General features: G+C 36.0%; 1 protein-coding gene across 9 annotated transcripts in view; it reads left to right on the top strand.

Annotated features, from left to right (window-relative positions):
* ROBO1 (roundabout guidance receptor 1) overlaps nucleotides 1-15,911 on the top strand; it is a 1,287,230-nt gene that overhangs the window by 989,050 nt on the left and 282,269 nt on the right. The window lies entirely within an intron of this gene.

The raw sequence follows: 15,911 nt of genomic DNA, 5'->3' as shown, positions 1-15,911 counted from the left end.
ATCATAAAATAAAAAGGTTATACTCTGAAGTCTTTCCCAGATCTAAAAACTATCCATCTAAGAAACTTCAGCTATTAGATCAGAAAGATAAAGTTTTAAATGGTGGCTGGACTCTTGAGTGAACCCAAGAACACATATAGTGTCTTTAAATTTACTGTATAGTAATGAATAATCAATGCAGTGGGACAGAAAATTATAATCATGAAAATATATTATGCTTGAAGGTAAACAGTTGTTTTCATGTCAGTGATTTTTGCTATAAGAGAATGCCTAGAAGTCTTAGCAAAATATTATTAAATTTTCTGCATATACTAAATCCCCTCATGCCACTTTGGTATTTTGTTTTTAAGCAACAGAAAGTAAAACATTTAAAACTTGAGCACAAATATCCAAGGAAAAAATTATTGGAACCAAGCACAATTGCTTATTTCAGTGTTTTTAGTGTAGAGAAGAACAGGAGAGAGAAAAGGAAAAGGAGAGAGGAAAACAGAGGGGTTACCTCATAGAGGAGAGAGACTGAGAGATACTTTCGTCATGCTTATGACAAAAATATATGAATGAATGAAAAGGTGAAGTGATAGATAAGGTATACTGAGGGAGGGGAAGAAAAAATGGAGGGATAACCTGAGGACATTCATAGACAGTTGAGGAGTAGATGCTGGGAAACACGGAAAGAAGATAGAATGCACATTCCCTGAGGTGAGAGAAAGATATGGGGAAGACAAAACATTTGGAAGATATTTCACCATGATGGCCTTATGCTCAAAATGTCAACTCGAAACAGCTTGTATTTTGAAGTAAGAAAGGGTGAACTCTTGAAGATGAGAGCAGAAGCAGAAGGAGAGGCAGGACACAATGGTGTTTTGAACATGTAGGATGTTTACTTGGGCTTTGCTGGTATAGCAGAGGAATATGTGATTCAGCTTTCATTGTTTTAGTCAAAAGTTATTTGCAATTTTAGTTCTGCAGGGGTCTTTTTCACATATCAATTTCTGCATGCTTTTTACCTTTATAAATCAGGAAATTGAGCGTAAAATGTAAAGCTCATGCTAGATTCCATTGGCCATTATTATAGCACACACTTTTTCCAAATGTAGTCATTTCTATAACACTTGTAAATTTAAAAACTTTCCCTAAATTAAAACTATACTATTTGGAGGATGGTAACTCTTAAGATCAAGGAGAAGAAATGTCTAAAATTCACTTCTTCACTTACCATTAGTTTTTAAAGAGATGGAAAAACAAAGCTGAAATGCACTTAAACATCAAACCTAACACCATTAAATTTACCCCTGAATTGTCATGTGTTACTTATTTACTATTCATCTAACAATAATTAAATAGTTAAAATCCATAACCTCTGTTTGTGTGCTTATTTCCATTTGATCTATTAATACCATGCCCATTAAAAGTATATTAAATTTGTAACTCTTATTAAAAAATTGAATAACTATACCCATATTGGATGCCCAGTAAGCTAATTTAAAAGGAATTTCTATTTAAAAGACTGGAAAGTATTTCTCTTTCCATCTATGCCTGTCCCCTTACTGTGAGCTTTTGCTGTTCTAGAGCATGACTCTGATGCAGTTGTTAGTAAAATCTGCCAGTTTTTATTCCTGAGGATGAAGAATTCTCAACAGGAAGTAAGAGAAAAATATGAAAAACAGTGTCTTCAGTTAACCCACTCCAGTGTTCTTGCCTGGAGAATCCCAGGGACAGTGGGGCCTGGTGGGCTGCCGTCTATGGGGTCTCACAGAGTCGGACACGACTGAAGTGACTTAGCAGCAGTAGCAGTCTTCAGTTAGAAAATTAGCTCATCATGGTTAAATTCAAGAAAGCAAAGAACTTATGCAGGATGTCAAGTGTCTGAAAATAATATACAAAATTCAACCATGAAAGAAAAATGCTTTTAGTTCTTGCTGTTTACAATTTTTAGTGGCATTTTAATTATTCCTTCAAAAAATTTTATGGCCAGATATAAATACATTCATACACAAGGCTAATACTTTCCACTGTAAATAGAGGGAGAACAAAGAGCTGTATGTTTGTTGTGGAAAGAGGGGTCTATGAGCTCGATGCCCTCTGGGTAACACAGCCTGAGAGGGGGCTTCCTACCACACATGCCCTCCAAGTTGGAGATGCTGAAATGAATTGGTGAAATCTCTAGCAGCCTCTTGTCCTTAGCACAGCTCAGAATTCTCTCATCAATATTTCTTCCCACTATTAGAGAAACAAATAAAACTCATCTCCGCTGGGATTAATTTGCTTCAGCCTGAAGCAATGAGCCTCCTCTGGCAACCACTCCATAGCTGAATAAGCAGCACACCAGCATCTGTTGACAATATGAAATTGTTGCAGCAGCCAATATTCATCAGAAATGGCCTCTAGAATCCAAGGAGAATACACTAGTCAATAACCAGCCAAGTCTGACCACTGAAAGAATAGCTTATAATTCCAGACTTTATAAGCTGTATTTAAATGGGGCTTTTTTTTTTTTTCCTCTTTGGATCTGGATGTGAAGAATCTGTGTAGACCTAATTTTACTTGAAGAGACCTAGTTATGTAGCTGGTTTGGGCTGAACATGCATGGATTTTTTTTTTTTTTTTTTTTCCAGCTGAACATGGATCTGCCTTATGAAACCAAGACATAAATAGCTACTCTTTAGCAGACTGGTCACTTCTGTTATGGATCTTTGGGATGGGACTAGAAATAGAAAATAGATACAAATTTGAGTCTTACTGTGATGGTTGAAAGAGTAGTGGCCTTGTGATGGTGCCATTTAATTTGCCTTTTTGTTGATATTGCGCTTTATTTTCTGTGTTAAAAAATTTATGTTGTAACAATATAGGTGGCTTAACTGATTCACTCCTTTCTTTCAATTATTGTTTTTTCAGTGTTTATTTTCTTTTACTTTATGCTAGATGGAGAGGATACAAGGTATCATTTGCTATATGTGATGATATCCCCACCCACATTTTCTAAAGTGAAAACTCTTAATCTACAAAGTACACATTTTTTTTCTGGTTGTGAAAGACAATAAAATTGCACTGCTCTTTTTTTTTTTTTTTTGCAGAAGGTATTTAATTGTTGACATCTTAAATGGCTATATAGGATTCAGTCTTCTGATCCTCGCTGTTAGGAATAGCAGGATTTACATCAAATTAGACTACATGATCTTTACAGTTTAAAATGCTTTTAGTGCAGTCATTTTACTAGAAGTTAGGATAAGGAAGAAGTGTAGTCCTAACTGAAAATAAATATGACATCTTGACTTTATGAACTCATTTTGTCAATTCAGCTTCTATAATACATGGACCCTAAAATTATCATGAGGTTTTAATAAGTATTATAAGTTTTATTATTCATATTGTACAGGGTCATATATATATATATATATATATATAATATCACTCCTGAGTAATAACTATTTGTTAATTTTCTTTCAGAACAATTTAGTATTATCACTTGAATTTTCTGTTGTGGGTACCAAGTCTAGAAAAATTTGCCCCTGCTATATGTTGCAGACTGTAAATACCAGTCTTCTGTAAAATGTTGTTTGAACTTATTAAAACCTGATTCATGTGATGCCAAGTTTATCCTAAGGCTTGTGCTGGGGCAGGCATGCACATCAAGGGGAAAAAAAAAGAGTCAATTTCCAAAGGGAGTGCTAGACAGCTAAAATCTGTGGGGTTAGTTAACTGTAGTACCCAAGCTGAATCCAAAGGGATGCCTCTGACTATGTTTTTATTGTTCTTTTTTATTTTCTTTTCTGAAATGGTCAAGGGGGCATGTGCTTGAACATGTGAGCCAGCAAAGCGTCTGTGATTCTAATCCCTAATTAGACTATCGTGCACAGATGGTATTTAGTCATTTTTTTTTTAATGAATGAAAGCATGTGGTAATGATGTTCATGAATTTTTATAAGATGAAAAAAAATGCTACTTGAGTTTTGCTTATATTTGCCTAACCTCCTATCTAGGTCAGACCATGGGTGGAAAGATATGTGAAATTTATATAAATAGATGATGCCATTTTAGCCAGCCAGCTTGTAGGCATGATATATGTGTAGACACATACACCCTGCTCTCCACACATGTGCCAATATAGATCAAGTAAATGCCGTTTAAAATGTTAGGGATATTTTGTTGGGGAAAATTAGAATTTTTTCCCTAAGTCTTCTATCCTGCCCTGTAATTCTTCAGTTGTAGTCTTTAATAATTTTTATTAAGGCCAACTTAACATAACAGAGGAAATTTGTTGCACATGCTATTTAGTTTAGTTTAAAATGTTTTTGGCAGAAGGATAGTAGAGCACAGTGAATTAAGGGAAGAATAAACAACCGTAGGGCAAGACAATGAACAGTTTTAAATAAGAGCAGCAATCTTATGATGCTAATACACTGACTCATTTTCCCCCATATTTAAAAAGATAACTTCCACAAAAAAAATGGCCAACTTCAAGCTTTAAAATTTTTGTTCTGTAATTGCAATGCTTTTATCTTTCTTTTTATCTACATATTATGTAAGAAAGTAGGTATTTTTTGCCAGGTAGTCAAAGGTATTAATCAGCATTTTCTCTACAGAACACCACATGAATTTTCTACTGTATTCTTTAAGGCTTTTGAAAATAAGTAAATATGTTAGCTCATAAAAAAAAAAATAGATGAATGAGTGATCATTAAAATTGGCTCCATATATTCTATTTAGCTTGCCTAATACTGTTACTCTTTTATCATTAAGAAAGCAATTTGTCCATTTTATTTTGGCTGCTTATTTTCAAAATATTTTAAAATGAAGATGTCACCTATATGATAATCTAAAATTGTACATTTATCAGCTATTGATATTTTCCAAGGTTCGTGGATTTTAGATATTAGAGTTTTACTGAGGCTTTGGTTGAATCCTGAACTGGAAGATGGAATTGGAAGTAAATTTTTTGGATTGTGAGTAGGCCTAGATTGCTCAACATTAAACATCATTTGCTTCTTGGTGTTTCAAATAAGAACGTTCCTTAAGTAATAAAACAGTTTTCATTGTGACCAATGGTCCTGAATCAATTTTTTTTTAGTTAAAGGTAGTAGGGTGGTGTCAGGATAGACATAGGAAATGTGTAATTCAACAGGTATGAGATTCATGTGTCTGTCTGAAGTCAGAAGCCTGTATGATATAGGAGATCCTCACTGAAATGAGTTTGTTAGTTTTGAAAAGATGCAAATTTTTCAATCCATTACAAGATTCAAAAAGCATTCAGATAAATGTATACAAATATACCTGATTTCCATCTTTTGTTTTTGATAACATGGCATAAACTAGACATTTCTCAGTGAATAGATCACTTTTAAAGGTTGCATAATATTTCATTCTATGAGTGAAAAACAGGTAGCTTTACTTTGTATTCAAAACAAATTCTGTTTACCAATACCATTCAGGACTGGTCTGGGGGATATTGAAATTAAGAATCTAGTTAGAAGTGTGCAAGAGTGCTCATTTTACTTTAAACTGTTTTTACAGGAAACTATTTGTTATACCAGAACGATTTATCCTAACCCCTTAAGGAAACATTTGAATATGCATTTTTATTTTTCAAATTTAGCCTAAAAATGTGTTGTATATTTTTTATTTACATTTATTATCATGATGTTTTCATGCTTTTTAGTATTTCTTAACAATGAATTCTTCTAATGCATGGTACAGTTTTTACTGACTTTATGCTGTTATTCTGTTGACTGTCATTTTTTTCACATGGAAATTTTAGTTTTACATTGATTTTCTTTTTCTCAATAGATGTATTCTTAGAGTTCTTAAAATTTTCCTTAAGAAATTCTTCGCTCTCTTCTATTTATTTTACTTTAAAATGTATAGAATAGAGTTATACTACACATTGGGCTTCATAGGTGGTGCTAGTGGTAAAGAATCCACCTGTCAATGTTCGACCCCTGTGTCAGGAAGATCCTCTGGAGGAGGGCATGGCAACCCACTCCAGTATTCTTGCCTGGAGAATCCCATGGACAGAGGAACCTGATGGGCTACAGCCCATAGAGTCACACAGACTCAGACACGACTGAAACAACTTAGCACATACACACACACACATGTGCTAGACATTGTTGTAAGCCCTGGGATCTAGCAGTGAATCAAATGGATGAAATTTCTTGCCCTCAGGAAGCTTATTGGAGACACAGGGATTGGCATTGACACTATGTAACCAAGTTAAGTGGAGTTTATAAAGTGATACAGTCACACCAAGTGGATTAAAATGGTATATGTCCTATAAATAAATTCTCTCATTAGTTTAAATAGAAAACAAAAAAAGTGGTGCAATTTTAAAGACATTTCTTCAGTTTAGAGTCTTGAAGTATCTAAATTACTCTGTTTAGTTTGACCAAAAGTATTTTAGATGTCGTCTAGCAGAGATTTCACAGTACATGTACTTTAAAATTACACTCTAGTAAATTCTTTACCATGTTTCCTATATTGATCTTGAATGAAAGTAATCAGACATTGGTATTAGAGATCAGCTTATTTCAGAGTATCTTGACATTCTATTCTTCTTAAATGTGGAATTTTCACCCACTTTATAATATATGGTTTTGATTTTCCCCGCATTGGATCATATGAGCTTATTATTCTGACAACCATTGATTATATAAGTTGGAATATATTATGTGTGTAACACAAGTGCTTGCAAGTCAAATGCTAGTTTCCTTACTACCACTCTGATGCCTCTTGACACATACGTACCTGTACTGGGCTTCCTGGTGGCTCAGATGGTAAAGAATCTGCTTGCAATACAGGAGACCCAGGTTCAGTTCTTGGTCAGGGAAGTTCCCCTGGAGAAGGGAATGGCTACCCACTCCAGGATTGCTGCCTGGAGAATTCCATGGCCAGAGTAGCCTAACAGGCTCCTTGGGTCCATGGGCTGGCAAGAGTTGAACATGACTGAGTGCCTAACACTTTTACTACTCTTTTGCTTTCACTACCTTTACTTTTCAATAAACTGTATAGCAATCTGAATATGCACAGCAAACCGTATAGTATAATCAGGTAAATTAGTCCTTATATGAATAAGATACAATTATAGATAAACTTTTTTGAGTGTTAGTTCTAGAAGGTCTTGTTGGTCTTCATAGAACCATTCAACTTCAGCTTCTTCAGCGTTACTGGTTGGGGCATAGACTTGGATTACTGTGATATTGAATGGTTTGCCTTGGAAACAAACAGAGATCATTCTGTCATTTTTGAGATTGTATCCAAGTTCCCTGGTAGCTCAGACGGTAAAGCGTTTGTCTACAATGCAGGATACCTGGGTTCGATCCCTGGTTAGGGAAGATTCCCTGGAGAAGGAAATGGCAACCCACTCCAGTACTCTTGCCTAGAAAATCCCATGGACGGAGGAGCATAGTGCAGCCTACTGTCCATGGGGTCCCAAAGAGTCGGGCACGACTGAGCGACTTCACTTCACTGCATTTCGGACTCTTTTGTTGACTATGATGGCTACTCCATTTCTTCGAAGGGATTCCTGCCCACAGCAGTAGATATAATGATCATCTGAGTTAAATTCACCCATTCTAGTCCATCTTGGAGAGGGCAATGGCACCCCACTACAGTACTCTTGCCTGGAAAATCCCATGGACGGAGGAGCCTGGTAGGCTGTGTTCCATGGGGTCGCTACGAGTCAGGCACGACTGAGCGACTTCACTTTCACTTTTCACTTTCATGCATTGGGGAAGGAAATGGCAACCCACTCCAGTGTTCTTGCCTGGAGAATCCCAGGGACAGAGGAGCCTAATGGGCTGCCATCTATGGGGCTGCACAGAGTTGGACACGACTGAAGCGACTTAGCAGCAGCAGCAGCAGCAGCAGCAGTAGTCCATCTTAGTTCGCTGATTCCTAGAATGTCAATGTTCACTCTTGCCATCTCCTGTTTGACCACTTCCAATTTGCCTTGATTCATGGACCTAACATTCCAGGTTCTTATGCAATAATGCTCTTCACAGCATCGAACCTTGCTTCTATCACCAGTCCCATCCACAACTGGGTGTTGTTTTTGCTTTGGCTCCATCCCTTCATTCTTTCTGGAGTTATTTCTCCACTGATCTCCAGTAGCATATTGGGCACCTACTGACCTGGGGAGTTCATATTTCAGTTTCCTATCTTTTTGTCTTCATACTATACAGACCTTCTAGAACTAATACCTCAAAAATATGTCCTTTTCAGTGTAGGGGACTTGAATGCAAAAGTAGGAAGTCAAAAAACACCTGGAGTAACAGGAAAATTTGGCCTTGGAATACAGAATGAAGCAGGGCAAAGGCTAATAGAGTTCTGCCAAGAGAATGCATTGGTCATAGCAAACACCCTCTTCCAACAACACAAGAGAAGACTCTACACATGGACATCACCAGATGGTCAACACTGAAATCAGATTGTTATATTCTTTGCAGCCAAAGATGGAGAAGCTCTAGACAGTCAGCAAAAACAAGACTGGGAGCTGACTGTGGCTCAGATCATGAACTTCTTATTGCCAAATTCAGACTTAAATTGAAGAAAGTGGGGAAAACCACTAGATCATTCAGGTATGACCTAAATCAAATCCCTTATAACTATACAGTGGAAGTGAGAAATAGATTTAAGGGACTAGATCCAATAGACAGAGTGTCAGAAGAACTATGGACAAAGGTTCGTGACATTGTACAGGAGATAGAGATCAAGACCATCCCCAAGAAAAAGAAATGCAAAAAAGCATAATGGCTGTCTGAGGAGGCCTTACAAATAGCTGTGAAAAGAAGAGAAGTGAAAAGCAAAGGAGAAAAGGAAAGATATACGCATCTGAATGCAGAGTTCCAAAGAGTATCAAGGAGAGATAAGAAAGCCTTCCTCAGTGATCAATGCAAAGAAACAGAGGAAAACAATAGAATGGGAAAGACTAGAGATCTCTTCAAGAAAATTAGAGATACCAAGGGAACATTTTATGCAAAGATAGGCTCAATAAAGGACAAAAATGGTATGGACCTAGTACAAACAGAAGATGTTAAGAAGAGGTGGCAAGAATACACAGAAGAACTGTACAAAAAAGATCTTCATGACCCAGATAATCACAAGGGTGTGTTCACTCACATAGAACCAGACATCCTGGAATGTGAAGTCAAGTGGGCCTTAGGAAGCATCACTATGAACAAAGCTAGTGAAGGTGATGGAATTCCAGTTGAGCTATTTCAAATCCTGAAAGATGATACTGTGAAAGTGCTGCACTCAGTATGCTAGCAAATTTGGAAAACTCAGCAGTGGTCAGAGGACTGGAAAAGGTCAGCTTTCATTCTAATCCCAAGGAAAGGCAATGCCAAAGAATGCTCAAACTACTGCACAGTTGCACTCATCTCACATGCTAGTAAAGTAATGCTCAAAATTCTTCAAGGCAGGCTTCAACAATACGTGAAGCTGGAACTTCCAGATGTTCAAGCTGGTTTTAGAAAAGGCAGAGGAACCAGAAATCAAATTGCCAACATCCACTGGATCATCAAAAAAGCAAGAGAGTTCCAGAAAAACATCTATTTCTGCTTTATTGACTATGCCAAAGACTTAGACTGTTGCATCAAAATAAAGTGTGGAAAATTCTGAAAGAGATGGGAATACCAGACCGCCTGACCTGCCTTTTGAGAAACCTGTATGCAGGTCAGGAAGCAAAAGTTAGAATTGAAGATGAAACAACAGACTGGTTCCAAATAGGAAAAGCAGTACGTCAAGGCTGTATATTGTCACCATGCTTATTTAACTTCTGTGCAGGGTACATCATGAGAAATGCTGGGCTGGAAGAAGCACAAGCTGGAATCAAGATTGCCGGGAGAAATATCAATAACATCAGGATATGCGGAAGACAACACCTTATGGCTGAAAGTGAAGAAGAACTAAAGAGCCTCTTGATGAAAGTGAAAGAGGAGAGTGAAAAGTTGGCTTAAAGCTTAACATTCAGAAAACTAAGATCATGGCATCTGGTGCCATCACTTCATGGCAAATAAATGGGTAAACAGTGAAAACAGTGCATGACTTTTATTTTTCTCAGCTCCAAAATCACTGTAGATGGTGATTGCAGCCATGAAATTAAAAGACGCTTACTCCTTGGAAGGAAAGTTATGACCAACCTAGACAGCATATTAAAAAGCAGAGACATTACTTTGTCAACAAAGGTCTGTCTGGTCAGGGCTATGGTTTTTCCATAGTCATGTATGGGTGGGAGTGTTGGACTATAAAGAAAGCTGAGTGCCAAAGAATTGATGCTTTTGAACTGTGGTTTGGGAGAAGACTCTTGAGAGTCCCTTGGACTGCAAGGAGGTCCAACCAGTCCATCCTAAAGGAGATCAGTCCTGGTTGTTCATTGGAAGGACTGATGTTGAAGCTGAAACTCCAGTACTTTGGCCACCTGATTGCAAAGAGCTGACTCATTTGAAAAAACCCTTATGGTGGGAAAGATTGAGGGCAGGAGGAGAAGGGGACGCCAGAGAATGAGATGGTTGGATGACATCACTGACTCAATGGGAATGGGTTTGGGTGGACTCCGGGAGTTGGTGATGAACAGGGAGGCCTGGCGTGCTGCAGTTCATGGGGTTGCAGAGTCGGACACGACTGAGCGACTGAACTGAACTGAACTGATAGATAAACTTTAGCTTTTATTTCTTCAAGGAATTTGTTTGACTTCTTGAACTATTTTTATATGTAGTGACACTATCTGAACTGACTTTCAATGAGAAAAAATTTATTATTAGAGCTGTACATATTTCACTATGTAACTTATTAGATGGTAATTTTCAAAAAATGAAACAAATGAGTTTTGTATTCTCAAGACATAATAGCTCTCGTTTTGGAATTTGTTATTATCTTTAATTGATAACTCAGTTTTGACTAACTTTTCCTTTTCACTTTTGGCACTTAGTGATCTCTAGTCATTTTACTGTACTTATTAAGTAAGTTTTATATGTTAATAGTGAATTCTCTCTTGGAAAATACTCACTAACTATGCTCTGGTCTGTGTTTAGTATGCTCTTACATTGTTCTTTGGGTAAATAATGATTGATTTCATGCAAGACAATCTGTCACTAAAGAAAAAATAGTGTTTAAGTAGCAAATGCTATATGTGTGAAGAATTTATTAATAGCGTCTTTCTCCTCTCAATTGTTAATTCCTGACATTTGACAAATAAATACTTGATTTTTTTTTCACTTTGATTCCTCTTTTAATCTCCATGTGGGACACATTTTCATGATTCTCTCTGTAACATTTTGTCTTCCTAAAACCAAGTTGTCTGAATGTTCTGATGTTTGGAGACTGCCAGAATACTTGGCCTGCATCCTGATAATTTTTCAATTGGTAACATACCCCTTTCCTAGAGTCGTTGGACTGGTAGGCATTTTACAAATATTTCCATAAGCTCTTCTGAATGCATGCATTTTGATTCTCTTCTTCTCTAGTTTATTGTAAGTTAATAAGATATAGTCACTTTAGCTATTAATTTATTTTTTTTAAGTTTACCACTATACATGTCAGCTATATGACTTCACAATCCCCATGTCCTTATAATTTATTTCTTTATTTTAATTGTGTCTAGTTTCCTTTGCTTTTAACCTTACTAATTTTCTATCCCAATATTTTTCACAAAGAATATCATGTCATTTGATTTCTACCACATTTTCCTGATCAACCAGGCCTGAAAGCCTCGAAGGTAGCATGACTTATTTTCAGTGAACCGACACTGATTCCTTGTGATTTTCCTTTTCTTTTTCTTCTTCTGCTGCTGCTAAGTCACTTTAGTCGTGTCCAACTCTGTGCTGCCCCATAGATGGCAGCCCACCAGGCTCCGCTGTCCCTATTCACTTATTATTTATGTGAATTGCTTGACAATAACTCAGATTCCTGCCAAGATCATTTTTCTGCATCTTGAAGCCAATTTATTCTGTTTTTAAAACTATGAAGTGTAACTTCTTATTTCCAAGTTTTGTCATTTTCTCATTTTCCCATTATTTTTCTGAAATTTTATGATACTTCATTTTAGCACTTCAGTGCAGTTCTGTACACCTCATTCATTTTAAAGTCCTACTGTTTAATATATGGTGAAGCTCTAATCTGTTATTAGAGTGGATAATTTGTTCATTCTGAAGTAAAACAGATGGGTTTCTTTGAATTAAAGTAAATTTCAGTAGAAGTATTCAGTTTGAGGTAACTATTTTAATGACAATAGTTAATATAGTTAAAGTAACAATAATTTGACACAACAGTGTAGTTTTTGAATTTCAGCTATGGTTTTTATCTCGCAAATGACAGAATTATTTAATATGATTGATGCTATCTAGTAAAAAAAGGGTAGTCTTTCCCTCCTGCAGGGGATCCTCCCAACCCAGGGCTCAAACCCAGGTTTCCCACATTGCAGACATATTCTTTACCAGCTGAGCCACTAGGGAAGCCCAAGAATACTGGAGTGGGTAGCCTATCCCTTCTCCAGGGAATCTTCCGGACCTAGGAATTGAACCAGAATCTCCTGCATTGCAGGTGGATTCTTTACCAGCTGAGCTACCAGGGAAGCCCATAATAGTAAAAATAATTACTTTAATTTCTTAAATTATGAAACTACATTTCAGTTTTTTCTAATTGAATGTTTTCTGAGCTTTATCATATATTATGGTTGTAGGGAAGTAAAATCAAATATCAAATACTTGAATATATGATATAGCTATTTCAAAGATTTCATTGCTTCTTATGTTTGCCTTAAAGTATTGGTTACTATAACTATATACTATATATTATTATACCACATATATATATAATGTAAGTATTAAAAGCCAAATGCTAATTTTCTTGCTTCATATGTATTACATATATACTGTAATACAAATTATGAAATAGTTTTATGATATAATATTTTAAAGCTAGTTTTAAGCTGACTTCCAAAAAGTATCAAAGGCTTATAAATTTTAGAGGTAATGATTTAACTACCTAACCATCTTTCACATCACAGAGTTTTATTGATATAAAATATAATGAACTACTAAGAAGAAAGAAATACATTTTAATAAGCAGTGACCCAAGTAGCATTTATTTAATGTCTTCTGTGTGCTAGATTCTTACTCTCTGTGTATTTAGAGGAGATATAAGTAATTTGTCTTAAAAAGTGCTGCAAGTTGATACTGTGATTGAGTATATTTTAATACCTAATCTGATTTTATATTTTAACTCATGCTTACTTTAGAACATTCCTTTGGAAACTGAGGTTACCCCTATTGCTAGTATGGTAAAGTTAGTATTGGAAGTCATATATGTTAGAGAATATTCCCTCTCTACATTTCCAAGGGAAATAGGGAATATGAGTTACAGAGACAAACATATTGGGTTTGAATGCAAGCTATAGAACTGTTAGCTAAGTCAGTAGATTGCCAAAGGCTTAGTTTCATGATCAGCAAAACTGAAATAAAAATATACATATTAGTCACAGTGTTAATGTATATATTCAATAAGATCATGGAAATACAAATTATCTAGCACAAGGTATGACCCATAGAAATCACCTGGAAACAATTGAACACACAAAAAGGGTATTTATTAACCCTTCAACTTTTCTCTTCTCCCTGGAGAGCATTTATTAAAGATCCCTTAATCCTTTATCAGGAATATACCTGATAATATGTTTAAATTTTTCGAGAAATATTCCTTTAGTTTAATTTTATATTGGATCCCTTACAGGACTCAAATATTAGAAATACCTTTTTTAAAAGAAATATTTTCCTAATTTCTGTCCCTTTTAAAATTTACTCACATGTAAAAAGAAATCTCCTTCATCCCAAGCATATGACAACTAATAAAACACTTGCATAGACTATCACTCTGGGAAAAAACTGGAATTCACGTCTTTGATGTTGTTTCAGCTAGGGTTTCAATTCATCGCCAGAAATCTGTGGAAAATCCAGAAGTAAGATCTAACAGTTTAGCCAGCTCATCTATTTTCCTTTGGAAGGAAGAGATAGGGCAACATTGGATATCTCCAGAGGGAGATCTAAGTTCAGTGGCACAATAAATCCGCTTTCTGATGACAGAGCTACCTGCGTTCCTTTGCAGAGTGAAAGATGAGGGAGGGGAGGAAAGAAAGAGGGACTGACTGACTTAGGAACTTAAACATAGCCCTTTTTATAGAAAGAAGAGTTTGCAATATTTCCCCTTAATTGTTTTGAGGAGGGGACAGAATTTTAAGTAAATATAATATTAGTAGGATATTAGTATTCTTAATATTTATCCCATAGTTTAAAAAAATGTTATTGGGTCAATCTTATTTTCCCTGCTGTTCTGTTAAACAGGATCTCTTTCTCCTTGGTTGGGAAATGAACATTTTCAGTGTTAATGTTTCCTGATTTTAAAATGAGTCCTAAATTAAAATATGTATATTTTCTAATGACACATTCTCTCAAAAATAGTCCTCATGACTTCAGATTTTAATAAATCTTTAAGAGTTTTTGAAGTGTGAAACAATATTTGTGGAATTATCGATATCTTGGGAATTTTTGAAACTTTTAGACTTGGGCTATTGAATTAAACACGACTTTTGGAAGGCCAAATGTCTTGATTTGTCTACATAGCTCACTGATAATGTGTTACAACCTGGAAACTGCTTTTAAAGGCCCGGACACTATTATACTCCCAACCCCAAATGTTGTATTTCATGTTGGGTTTCTAACTAAGCAAAATGTGTCCTTCAATGTTTAATATAGTGTTGGGGTCTGAAAGACAGTCCCTGATTGTTAGAAAATGACCCTTCTCAACTGTCGAACATCAAACAGAAGGTCATAAACCTTACAACAAGAAAAGAAATTTCTTTTGTCTTCTTGCAATCTTCTAGGATTCCAAAATAGATTCAGATTGCAGCAGGGGAAGTTGAAACAAGAGCAGGGTTGGAAAGTCCAGACAAGATTTATCAAACCAGACATTGTGCCTTCCCCCAAACTCAATGTAGTTTGGAGTCAATTCCTTATCAAAGCCCACAGGCGGTTCTGGGAAGGTTGTCTGTGTTCCCCCCTGGAGTGGGTCTACTTACTGTAACATTAGTCAGGTTTAGTGAGGAAAGCCCTGAGGAGGAGGGGGGTTGATCTAGACCAGGAATCATAGAGAAGAGTATTTGATAAAAGTCCAAAAGTTCCCTAGGCTAGAGTATATGTGGTCACAAGTCTCAGAAAACAATGAAATGTAAGGCAGCTTATGCTCACATCTTATAAAATAGTTGCCATAAAATTTGATCTGGGGAGAGCTAGACTCGAGTCTTAAGTCGCATATTATTGATAACATAGCAAGTGACAGAGAAAAGCTCTTGTATCCATAATTGATAGGTTATGAGTTTAAAGTAAAAAGTTTTCTTTCTTTTGGGGGGTTGGTTTCTTTGATTTTTATCCTTTTTTTTTTAATACAACTGAGCATCAGGAGTAGGATATTTTGGTGACAGATGGATTCATTCCACTCTCAGGTAGTTGGATGTAGAAACTCTTAACTAGAGCTGTTTCAGACTTGAATTTTTAAGCAGTTGCTTTTTAAAAAACCAGAACCTTAGTTTTATAAATTCCCTTTTGCTGTTAAAAGCATATAACACAAATAATATATTTTTCTAAATGCTTAGCCCTATGGAAGAAGCATAGATTTCTCCAAATTAATTTGCTTTCTTTTTGCACATTGTAAAAAAAAAAAAAAAAAGTAAAAGAAAAACTAAGATTCACTAATGTTGTTCAGTCCTGTCTGACTTTTTTGCAACCCCATGGACTGTAGCCCACCAGGCTCTTCTGTCCATGCGGTTTCCAAGGCAAGAATACTTGAGTGGGTTGCCATTTCTTTCTCCAGGGGATGTTCCTGACCCAGGGATCAAACCAGTGTCTCCTGCATTGGCAGGCAGATTC

The sequence above is a fragment of the Bos javanicus genome, chromosome 1 (genome assembly GCF_032452875.1).
Source record: "Bos javanicus breed banteng chromosome 1, ARS-OSU_banteng_1.0, whole genome shotgun sequence".
Taxonomy (NCBI): domain Eukaryota; kingdom Metazoa; phylum Chordata; class Mammalia; order Artiodactyla; family Bovidae; genus Bos; species Bos javanicus.
The sequence above is the reverse complement of the archived record's forward strand: the minus strand, read 5'-3'. Positions and strand labels throughout refer to the sequence as shown.